Below are 10,962 nucleotides of genomic sequence, written 5' to 3'. Positions count from 1 at the left end.
TACATTAAATGTGGATTCAACAAGGACAGAGATTTGGGGGTGTTTTGTTCTTCCTTATACCCCTTGTTTGTAGAAAAGTGTCTGGCACATAGGTGCTTAGTTAACATTTGTTGAACAAGGAAATAAACGAAATGTAAGCACTTTAAATAGTCCATCATTTTGGTAACCCTGTTTTGGCACGTCTTTGTAAAAAAATTAATAGATACTGGAAGCCTCAGGAAAGGGAGGTGGCTGAGGGTTCCCACTGCTCTCAAAAAGCCTGACAATGGGACTCCCCTGGACTTTGCACTTCATTAAGTGTCACCAGATCTTAATTGTCAGCTAATAGGTTCTCAGCCTAGGGCAGTTCTGCACACCCCACCGCCCCCCTCTCCCCCCTGAAAATGACTAAGGGGTGGCTACTGGCATTAGTGCCAGGGAGTCAGGGCCCCTAAATGTCCTGCAGGGCCAGGACAGCCCCCACCAAAGAAATGTCAATGGCACCCCGGTGAGAAAGATTACCCGGGTTGCCAACTCCTAAGGGACCTGACTGTGTCTCCCAACTCTACACCGGGTCTGACGCAAACTGGGTGTTTTCATCAAGTTCGACCAAAGAGACTAGAGGGAACAGGGTAGGAGGGCAAGCGGGGGCAGGATGGGAGGGGTGTCAATAATAAACGGTTGCTGGTAGGGGAAAGGCCTCCCTAGGCTTGAGAGAAGCCCAGTCCCCTGCATCTTCTGATGCTCCCAGCATATTTTAACAAGAGGCTCTGCCAAATTGGGGTGTACTGAAAGCTTTTGGATGAAAAGAAAGATCTCTGAGTCCAGCCAGGAAAATCCCAGCATGGATCCCAGGCCAGGAGCCAGGGCCTGGCTGCCCCTCCGTGCCCCCAAGAGAAAGTTCAGCAAGCGCAGTTCCCAGCGCCCTCTAGGGAGCGAAGGTGGGCCCACCCAGCCCGGATCTGCGCCCGGGGTTCGCAGCGCGTTGGAAACCGCCCACGTGGGAAGCCCAGGCTGCATTTCCGCCCGGGCTGCGCTCCCACCGCCCAGCCGGGTCCCCGCGCGGCCGCCCCGCGCCCACTAGGTGGCGCCTGCGCTCTAGCGGCGCCTCCTGGGCGCAGAGGAAGGTACGGCGGAGCCGGCGACAGACCGAACCTGAGCCCCAGGATCCCGGGGACTGGAGGGCAGCGCCGCAGCCAAGGTAGGCTTCCTGAGCCCCGGGCCTGTTCCTCGCGCCTCTGTGGTTGGGGTGGGCAGCGTGGCGGCCGCCGCGCCCTGCGTGCGGTCTACGGGGATAAGCAGATCAATCGGAGCGGCCACACGTGTTGTTGCCTAAGGGGACCCGGAGACCCGCAGTCTCCGGGCCGGGCCTAGGGGCAGAGCAGAACACCAGGTCGCTGCACACAGACATGCTGCCTTAGCCTGTGCCCCTGGAAAGCACGCCCAAATCCCCTAACAGCGAGTCCTAAAAGGAAACAAGAGTTACTATTGCCCAGAGCGACTTCAGCGTTGGAGCTGAGCGCAGAGAAGATCCAGAGCCCCATTTCTCAAACTTGGCTGCACATTGGAATCTCTTGGGGAGCATTAAAAAAATGCTGATGCCCCAGTTCCGCACCCCAGAGACTCAGATGTAAGTGTCTGGGTTGGGGCCTGGATATCTGGATATAGGAAAGCTTCCTGGGAGAGTCCAGCTAGCAGCCAGGTCTGAGGACCCTTATTCCCGAAGGGTTAGAGAAAACCTGAGGGCGTTTGTTGCAGCCCAGAATGCTGATTCTTCCCCTTCTCCTGCTGCTTTAACGTGCCTCTGAGCTGGCAGACCCCAGATAACAAACCAACACCCTCCCTCCCAATGGGGGTGGTTCTGAAAGCGTTGACCCTGAAAGTGGGCAGGGAACAGAGACGCTGATGTGGAATATGAGAGAAGACGGAGAAGGGGGTGTTCCTCTTACTCCGATCCCACAGAAAGTCTGAGGACGGACTGGAGCTGCCCTCATCATTTTGGTAAATGTAGCTGAGCAGGCAGAATAAGAGCCCTTATAACTAATAAATATGACCCCTTATATTTGTATAACAACAAAGTGGTTACCAGCATGGGCCTGGAGTCGCCAGAGCCAGCCTTTCCTTATGTGTGACCCTCGAGAACCCGTGAAACCACCTCTAGCCTCAGTTTCCTCATCTGCAAAATGGGTACGATCGTATAACACTCGTAGAATTGCCATTATAATCAGTAATGTTTTCTAAGGACGTACTTGGGCCAGGCACTGTGCTAAATGCTCTCTGCATTATCGCGTTGTCTCCTCACCATTATCCGCCAGGTAGAGCTGTAATTACCCCCATTTGATAGCTGACGAGGCTGGGGCTCAGAGAGGCCAGGGAACTTGCTCAGGGTAATATAATGAATGAGAGGCAGATCCCATATTTGAACCCAGGCTGTCTGACTGCGGAGCCCATTTGCAAAAGTGCGATCACCTGCTGTTTCCCTTGTTGGGTGAGGAACATAGAACACTTAGCACAGGGCAGCTTGGGGTGCGTTCTCCACAAACACTAGCTGTCATTGCTGCAAATGGAACACTTTCACTGCATTGACTCCTTCAAAATATATTTGTCATTGAGAGCCTACTGTGTGCTGGGCAGTCTTCCAGCTGCTGGAGATAAAATGGTGAGAAGACAGAGGTAAACCAGCCTCAGTGAGCTCACACTCTAGTGAATGGAGAAATGAGAAGAAAGTACAGTGATCCTCATTTGCAGATTCTGTGTTTACGAATTCTCCTACTTGCTGAAACATATTTGTAACCCCCAAATCGATATCCATAGCACTGTCACAGTCATTCATGGACATGTGCAGAGTGGCAAAAAATTTGAGTAGCCCAACATGCACGTTCCCAGCTGAGGTCAAAACAGTGTGACACTTTGCCTTCTTGTTTCACCTCTTATACTGTAAACAGGGGTCCTTTTTGTGATCTGTTTAGTGCCACGTTTTTCACATTTTTGTGCTTTTTATTGGTGATTTCACTGTTTAAAATCACTCCCTAGCATACTGCTGAAGGCTGCCTGCTGTTCCTAAGCACAAGAAGGCTGCGATGTCCCTTAGAGAGAAAATGTGTGTTAGATGAGCTTTGTTCAGGTGTGAGTTGTAGTGGTGTTGGCTGTGAGTTCAGTGTGAATGAATCAACAGGATATATTAAATAAGGTGTCTTTAAACAGAAACACACATAAAACAAGGTTAGGTATTGATCTGTTGATGAAAATGTGACTGGAGACTCATGGAAACCTAACCTTAGGTTTTTCCCTTAGGAGCAATGGTTCAGTATTTGCTAATTCTGTGTTCATGGTAGCTTTACAGAACATAACTGCCACAAATAAGGAGAATCGACTGTAATTAGACATTACATGCAATGAAAGAATCAAGCACAAAGATGGAAAGGCATACAGAAAGGGTCTGCCTTGGACTGGGGTTCAGAAAGGCTGAGAAGCACCCAGGCAGGAGGTGGGATGAGGAAAAAGTGTTTCAGGAAGAAAAAGCAGCATGTGGAAAGGCCCAGAGGTAGCCAAAAGCTTGGCAAGGTCAGGGAACTCGAGGAGAGCCAGAGTACAGGGAGTGTGGTGGTCACAGGGAACAGAGGAGCAATAGTACAATAACACACTGGAGAGGGCAGCTGGGGCCAGGTGGCTCTGTTTTTGTGCAGCTCTCATTTCATCCAATCAGCACAGTAATCCTGGCAGGCTAGGCAGGATCGTTTCCGCCTTGGACAGATGATGAAATTGATGCCCCATGCGGTAAATGACTTGCTCAAAGTTACACTGCTAGTAAGCAGCAAAATCCACCCCCCACACACCATCTTAATCTAATGTTGAACAGATGTTTGAGTATTGATCGGAGATCTCAGGACATGGTCCTGGGCTCAAGGTTCGGTTTGGGTTGAGGCGGAATCGGTAACTAAGGGTCTACAGAAGCCAGCAAGCATGGATGGAACCACCTGGGACAGGTGGCAGAGTGTGGAGAAGAAACATTCTCATGTCTTTTTGAAAATAAAAATATTCCTGGTATGAAAACATTAATGCCTTACTGAAAGAGTCCTAGATACCTGCAGAGGGCAGATGGAGGAGTGAGGTGATCACAAAGGCTTGGAAAAAGGAGATGTGAAGATCTGATGCAAACTACCCCCTAAATCCTAGTTCTGACACTGAGCCTCCCCATCCGCAGGGCACCCAGGTCTCAGTCTGCCTCTTGTCCCTGCAGGACAATGATCTTGAACAGGGGTCAGCAACCCTTTTTCTGTAAAGGGCCAGATAGTAAATATTTGGAGCTTTGTGAACCATGTGGTTTCAGTTGCAGCTGCTCAAGCCTGCCATTGTAGAGTAAAAACAGCCATAGACAGTATGGACATGAATGAGTGTAGCTGTGTTTAAACTTTATTTATGGACATTGAAATTTGGATTTCATATAATTTTTATGGGTCACAAAATGTTATTCTTTTTCTGTTTTTTTTTGCAACGGTTTAAAAAGGTAAAGACCATTCTTAGCTCACAGACTGTACAAAAACAGGCGGTGGGCAAGCTGTGGCCCGTGGGCTGTAGTTTGCTGACTCTTGATGCAGAATCATGGGACTTAAGGGTCCGAAGGATACTACATGTCCATCTAGTTGAATCCTTACCTGACCCGTGAATCTCTGTTGAACATTCTCAGCCATTGTCGCCCCCAGTAAAATGGAGCTTACTCACTGGACAGCTCATTCCATTGTCAGAAGTTTAAACTGTGTCATAGTTGGGGTTTCCCCAAAAGCAGATCATGAGACAAGGATTTGGGTGCCAGGAATTTATTTGGGAGGTGATTCCAGAAAGCCCGATGAGAGTGAAGTGGACCGGGGAAGGGAGGAGAGCCAATAAAGGATGTGCTGATGAGTGAGTTACCACTGGGGCTATGGGCTCAGTCCCTCTGGGGACCCTTGGAGAGATCGTATGAAGCACATCTCAGAAGTGTCTCACAAAGAGGCTAGGAAGCTGGGGTATTTCCCTACCTCTTGCCCCTCATTGGTGGAGGGTTGCTCCTGAGCCCTTCCCCATCCTGGCACCTCTGCACACTGTCTGCAGTGCAGAAAGAAGGGAGAGGCAGCCAGGGCAGCTGGGAACTGTCTGCAGGTGACCTCCGGGGGATGCTGACGAGTACAGGTGGGCTACAAAGTGTTTCTCAAGTGTGCTACTCATACCACTGGGGGCCTAGTATGACATCTCAGACTAGGAAAGGTACAGATTCCCTTTTTAAGCCCTCTCTTGGCTGCTGCCCTGCCTCCCTCTCCAGCACTCTGCTGCTCTCTCTCCCCAGAGCAGGAGTCCAGCCCAGTGACCTTTCACTTCCTTGAACTTGCCGGACTCTTCCTTCTGACTACAGTCAACAAAAGAACTCTCCATGAAGTACTAGAATGTTCTTGTAACACTTGCTCATCTCCCTTTTTATGGAAAAGATAGCAGTCCTCAAATCCAGGGCATTGAACAGGCAACAGTAGCTAGCTAAAATTTAGTAACATTGTTTTGTTTTATGTTTATTTTTATAGTTTCCACCTCTACATGGCAAGTGTTTCTGCCTTTGCATTTACAGTAGTGATATAAAGGTTCCTTTAAAATAAATTTATATAAATAATGTGTCTACTTAAAGAAAAATATTAAATAATACTATAGGCGGTCAGCAAATATGAGAAAAAATAATAGTCACCACCACTTCTGGAGCACTTAGTATGTGCTGGGTGCTATTCTAAGCACTTTTCATGTATATTTTAATTAATCCTCACCACAATCACATGGGTTAAGGACTATTTGAGGTAGGTACTATTATTAGCTGAGAAAACAGGCATGGAGAAGTTAAGTAACTTGCCCAGTTATATAGCTGGCAAGTGACAAACTAGAAAATGAACCCAAGTGGTCCTGCTCCAGAGTTTGTGTTCTTCATCGCACGATTACACTGCTTTTCACAAATTTGACAAACAAACAAAAAAAGAAATGAAGATATTTGAATTACTGATGTTAAAGGAAATCTGCCTTAAAAGGTTCCTCTTTTATTTATTTATTTATTTTTGTGAGGAAGATCAGCCCTGAGCTAACATCCGATGCCAATCCTCCTCTTTTTTGCTGAAGAAGGCTGGCCCTGGGCTAACATCTGTGCCCGTCTTCCTCCACTTTATATGGGACGCCGCCACAGCATGGCCTGACAAGCGGTGCGTCGGTGCACTCCCTGGATCCGAACCCAGGCTGCCGCAGTGGCGCGGGAGCACTTAACCGCTACCCCACAGGGCCAGCCCCAAGTTTCCTCTTTTTTATCTAGCCAAAGTCTGTCACCCTGCCTCTGCCGCCCCTTGGTTGTCATAGTTTCTTCTGGAGCCCCAGGGAACAAATCTGTCCCCTTTGCATCACTAAGGTCCTTCAGATATTTGATGACAGGGAACTGGTTGGCCTTCCTGGGTCTTCCCTGCCCTAGATTAAACACTGCCAATTCCTTCTGCCTATTCTCCATCGTGTGTTCTTGGCATCTTCCCCCAAGCACAGGGCCTCTTTCTTATTCTTTGTTATTCAACTGAACTTGTAAAGTTATTTTTGTTGTTGTAGCACTTTTTTTGCAGGCCTCACACAGCTGATTCTGGGCTCAGGGTAGATGGCTGTGGTTGGGGCGATTGACATGGCAAAGGGCAGCTAGAGAATGATGTCAGGAGGCAGTCTGGTCACTCAGAGAGAGCCCCTCGGAGCCAGCGTCACAGGGCGCTGGAGACTTCTGATGCTCATTCTTGGCGGGCCGGAGATAGGGCTCCTTTAGTGCACGTGGAGCTAATCAGGCTGAAAGGACAGACTAACCAAATTCACAGGAGCCTGGTGAGAAAGCCAGACCACAAATATATTAAATCACAATAGGACAAGCACTGCAAAGCAGCCTGAAAACTCTGTGTCAGCTTGTCAGCACATTCTTTCCCCTGTAGGAAAGTCCACCTGGGAAGCCAAATTCCAGTTAGAGGGTTGGTATTCATGGAATCCAAATAAGGCGAGCAAGAGGAGTGATTTTATTAGCCAGGATGGCCTAAGATATTTGTATCCTCTGAGGGATACAAGGGTCCAGAATGGCAGCACTGCTGGTCTGATTCCCCATCCCTGTGCTCACGGTAGACATAACTAATCAATCACCGCACCTCTGCCTTCCTCCTGCTCCCTGGACCAACCTTAAGATCTGTATCAAAAGCATATTCCGCGAAGCTCTGGCCAGCCCTCTGAGCTGCCTGTAATGCTCAAGGGTTTCCAGAGTTCCCACTACCCTGGACAACGTGGGAGAAAAATGGCCTCGCAAAGACTTGCTCTTTCGTGCTTTTTCTGAGCTCCTCACACATCACCATTTTTCTCTGCCTAATATTCCTTCAGCTTATGTCGATACAGTGGGCCTTTTGTTTTTTCGTTGTCAAGTCTTGATTTGATTTCCAGGCCTTGCTCTTCCTGCTTTGTCCAGAGGCACATCCTGTCCTGTCCTTAAGAATTTTTGCAGATCAGTGAGCACAGACGTTGTGTGTGCATTTTACCGATATACTCTCCCCACATTTTGGGGTGACTTGCTGTGTACCTCCCAGTAACAACTTCTTGCAACCAAGAAGCAGTTGGCTGGGATTTTGGGGGTTGTTCTGTTTATAGAATTGGCAGCCTCACAATTTTAAACTGTTATTACCCTTACCACTTGGCTGTGCCTGGGGCCTTGGGTACAGGGGTGCTGGAGAGTGATGGGGCTGGAGAGGAAGCTTAAGGCACTAAACCCAACAAATCATTGAGTTTGTTGCTTATGAGCATTGGTGATACTTCACTGAAGAGCTAGGATTCTTATTATTTTGGAGCAAGCAGACCTTTGCCAGCCTTAAAAAATGTACATTTTGTACATGGCCTTTCTTCCCACCCATATAAAGAGCCTTGACTTACTGAAAAGAAAGATAACATGCATATAGAGAATCTGTGGCACCTGGGCCACTGAGAGAGGCCCCCTTGAGCTCCTCGAGAGGAAAAGTGGGCCCTGCCCTCAGGGGCTGCCCAGTTTGAGAGGAGACATCCAGTTCTCACACTAGGAAGGCTGCCAGTCTAATGAGAGAGGCACAGTCTCTAACCTCAGGGAGTCGGATGGAGGAGAGGCATGCAGTGGCCTTGGTGTGAGCTCTTTCCCTCCCCCTAGATGTTTCTGGATCTGCAGCTTTTCTTCAGTCCGTCAACAGGCAGGGAGTGGGGCCTGCTTCATTCACAACTCTGTGCAAATGCGTACCAGAGGGCTGGGGGTTCTGAGGCTCAACCCAGGAATTTGTTTGCTTTTAATAGACTTTATTATTTTTTATTTTTTTGTGTGAGGAAGATCAGCCCTGAGCTAACATCCATGCCAATCCTCCTCTTTTTGGCGGAGGAAGACCGGCCCTGAGCTAACATCTATTGCCAATCCTCCTCCTGTTTTTTCCCCTTTTTTTCCCCAAAGCCCCAGTAGATAGTTGTATGTCATAGTTGCACATCCTTCTAGTTACTGTATGTGGGACGCGGCCTCAGCATGGCCGGACAAGCAGTGCATCGGTGCGCGCCCGGGATCCGAACCCGTGCGGCGAGCAGCGGAGCACACGCACTTAACCGCTAAGCCATGGGGCCGGCCCCCAGACTTTATTTTGTTTAGAACAGTTTAGATTTACAGGAAAATTGAGACAGTGGTACAGAGAGTTCCCATATACCTCACACCCAGTCTCTCCTGTTATTAACATATTATTACCATAGGATATTTGTTATAATTAACAAACCAATATTGATACATTATTAGTAATTAAAGTTCGCAGTTTATTCAGATTCCCTTAGTGTTTACCTAATGTCCTTTCTCTGTTCCAGAATCCCATCCAGGATACCACATTACGTTTAGTTGTCATGTCTCCTTAGGCTCCTACGGGCTGTGACAGTCTATCAGGATTTCCTTGGTTTTTTGTTGTTGTTGTTGTTCTCATTTTTTGGTGAGGAAGATTGGTCCCGAGCTAACATCTGTGCCCATCTCCTCTATTTTTCACATGGTATGCCGCCACAGCATGGCTTGATGATCCCTTGGTCCACACCCGGGCTCCAAACCTGTGAACCCTGGGCCACCGAAACGGAGCGCACAAACTTAACCACTATGCCACTGGGCTAGCCCCAGGATTTCCTTGTTTTTGATAACCTTGACAGTTTTTTTTTTTTATTGATGTTTTAATAGTTTTTAACATTGTGAAATTTTGGGTTGTACATTTTTGTTTGTCCATCACCATATATATGACTCCCTTCACCCCTTGTGCCCACCTCCCACCCCCATTGCCCCTGGTAACCACAATACAGTTTTCTCTGTCCATGTGTTGGTTTATATTCCACATATGAGTGAGATCATACAGTGTTTGTCTTTCTCCTTCTGGCTTACTTCACTTAACATAAAACCCTCCAGGCCCATCCATGTTGTTGCAAATGGGACAATTTTGTCTTTTTTTATGGCTGAGTAGTATTCCATTGTATATATATACCACATTTTCTTAATCCAATGGTCAGTCGAGGGACAATTAGGTTGCTTCCACTTCTTGGCTATAGTGAATAATGCTGCAATGAACATAGGGGTGCATAAGCCTCTTTGGATTGTTAATTTCAGGTTCGTTGGATAGATTCCCAGTAGTGGGATGGCTGGGTCATAGGGCATCTCTATTTTTAATTCTTTGAGGAACCTCCACACCGTTTTCCATAGAGGCTGCACCAGATTGCATTCCCACCAGCTGTGTATGAGGGTTTCTGTTTCTCCACATCCTCTCCAACATTTGTTGTTTTTTGTCTTGGTGATTATAGCCATTCTAACGGGCGTGAGGTGATATCTTAGTGTTGTTTTGATTTGCATTTCCCTGATGATTAGTGATGTTGAACATCTTTTCATGTGCCTATTGGCCATCTGTATATCTTCTTTGGAGAAGTGTCTGTTCATTTGCTCTGCCCATTTTTTGATTGGGTTGTTTGTTTTTTTGTTGTTCAGTTGTGTGAGTTCTTTATATATTATTAACCTTGACAGTTTTGATGAGTATATTGAATACCCCTCTATTGGAATTGTCTGCTATTTTTCTCATGATTGGACTGGGGTTATGGGTTTTGGAGAGGAAGACCACAGAAGTAAAGTGCTATTTTCATCACATCATATCAAGCCTACCTAATGTCAGCACGACTTAACCACTGTTGATACTGACCTGGATCACGTGACTGAGGGAGTGTTTGTCAGGCTTCTCCACTGTACAGTTACTCTGTTTCCCCCGTTCCCTACTGTACTCTTGGAAGGAAGTCACTAAGTGCAGCAGCCCAGCCTTAAGGAGTGGGGTGATCTATTTCCCCTCCTGTAGGGTAGTGTGTCTACATAATTTATTTGGAATTCTTCTGCATGGGAGATTTGCCTCTTCTCTCCTATTTGTTAATTTTTCTTTTTATTTATGATGGTATGGACTCATGGATTTTATTTTATACTCTGGGTTGTAATCCAATACTATTTTATTTGTTTTGTTGTTCAGTTTGGCCACTAGGAATGGAATTTGTCTTTAAACCAGCTCCTGAGGCATTTCTTATATGTATTAGAGTTAGAGACCCACGTAGGCTCGTACCCCAGCTCTGCCACGTACTGGCCATATGTGTGCCCCAGGCCAGTGGTTTGACTACTTGGGCCTCAGTTTTCTCAGCTGAAAATGGAGCCAATATTTCTACCTACCGCTGAGGGTTATTAAGATGCACATGGTAAGTCCTCTGTAAATAGAAGTTGTGATTATTGTTAGTTTGGCATTCAAGTTCCTTCTGGATCTGGCTCCAGAAGTTTACAAATCAAGGCCGAGTATGCCTCTACAATGCTCACCTTCCAAGATGACAGACCTGTGTGGCAGATGTGCCTGCACTGTGTCACCTTCTCCCTGGTCACCTCCTCTCTCCTGCCGACCCAGCGTTCTCTCCCAGCTTCTGCCT

At 47.3% G+C, this 10,962-nt stretch overlaps 1 protein-coding gene across 1 annotated transcript in view; it reads left to right on the top strand.

The window, feature by feature from the left end:
- The first annotated feature begins 1,129 nt into the window (after positions 1-1,129).
- The window catches only part of CHD9 (chromodomain helicase DNA binding protein 9), a 226,719-nt gene continuing 216,886 nt past the window's right edge, over positions 1,130-10,962 (top strand). Inside the window, exon 1 of the mRNA XM_087420261.1 lies at positions 1,130-1,180. The gene's annotated coding sequence lies outside the window, so the exon portion shown is untranslated. The remainder of the gene's footprint in view (positions 1,181-10,962) is intronic.

The sequence above is a fragment of the Ceratotherium simum genome, chromosome 30, assembly GCF_057802395.1.
Source record: "Ceratotherium simum simum isolate JZ-2026a chromosome 30, ASM5780239v1, whole genome shotgun sequence".
Taxonomy (NCBI): Eukaryota; Metazoa; Chordata; class Mammalia; order Perissodactyla; family Rhinocerotidae; genus Ceratotherium; species Ceratotherium simum.
Note: the sequence above shows the minus strand (reverse complement) of the source record. Positions and strands in the feature narration are given on the sequence as shown.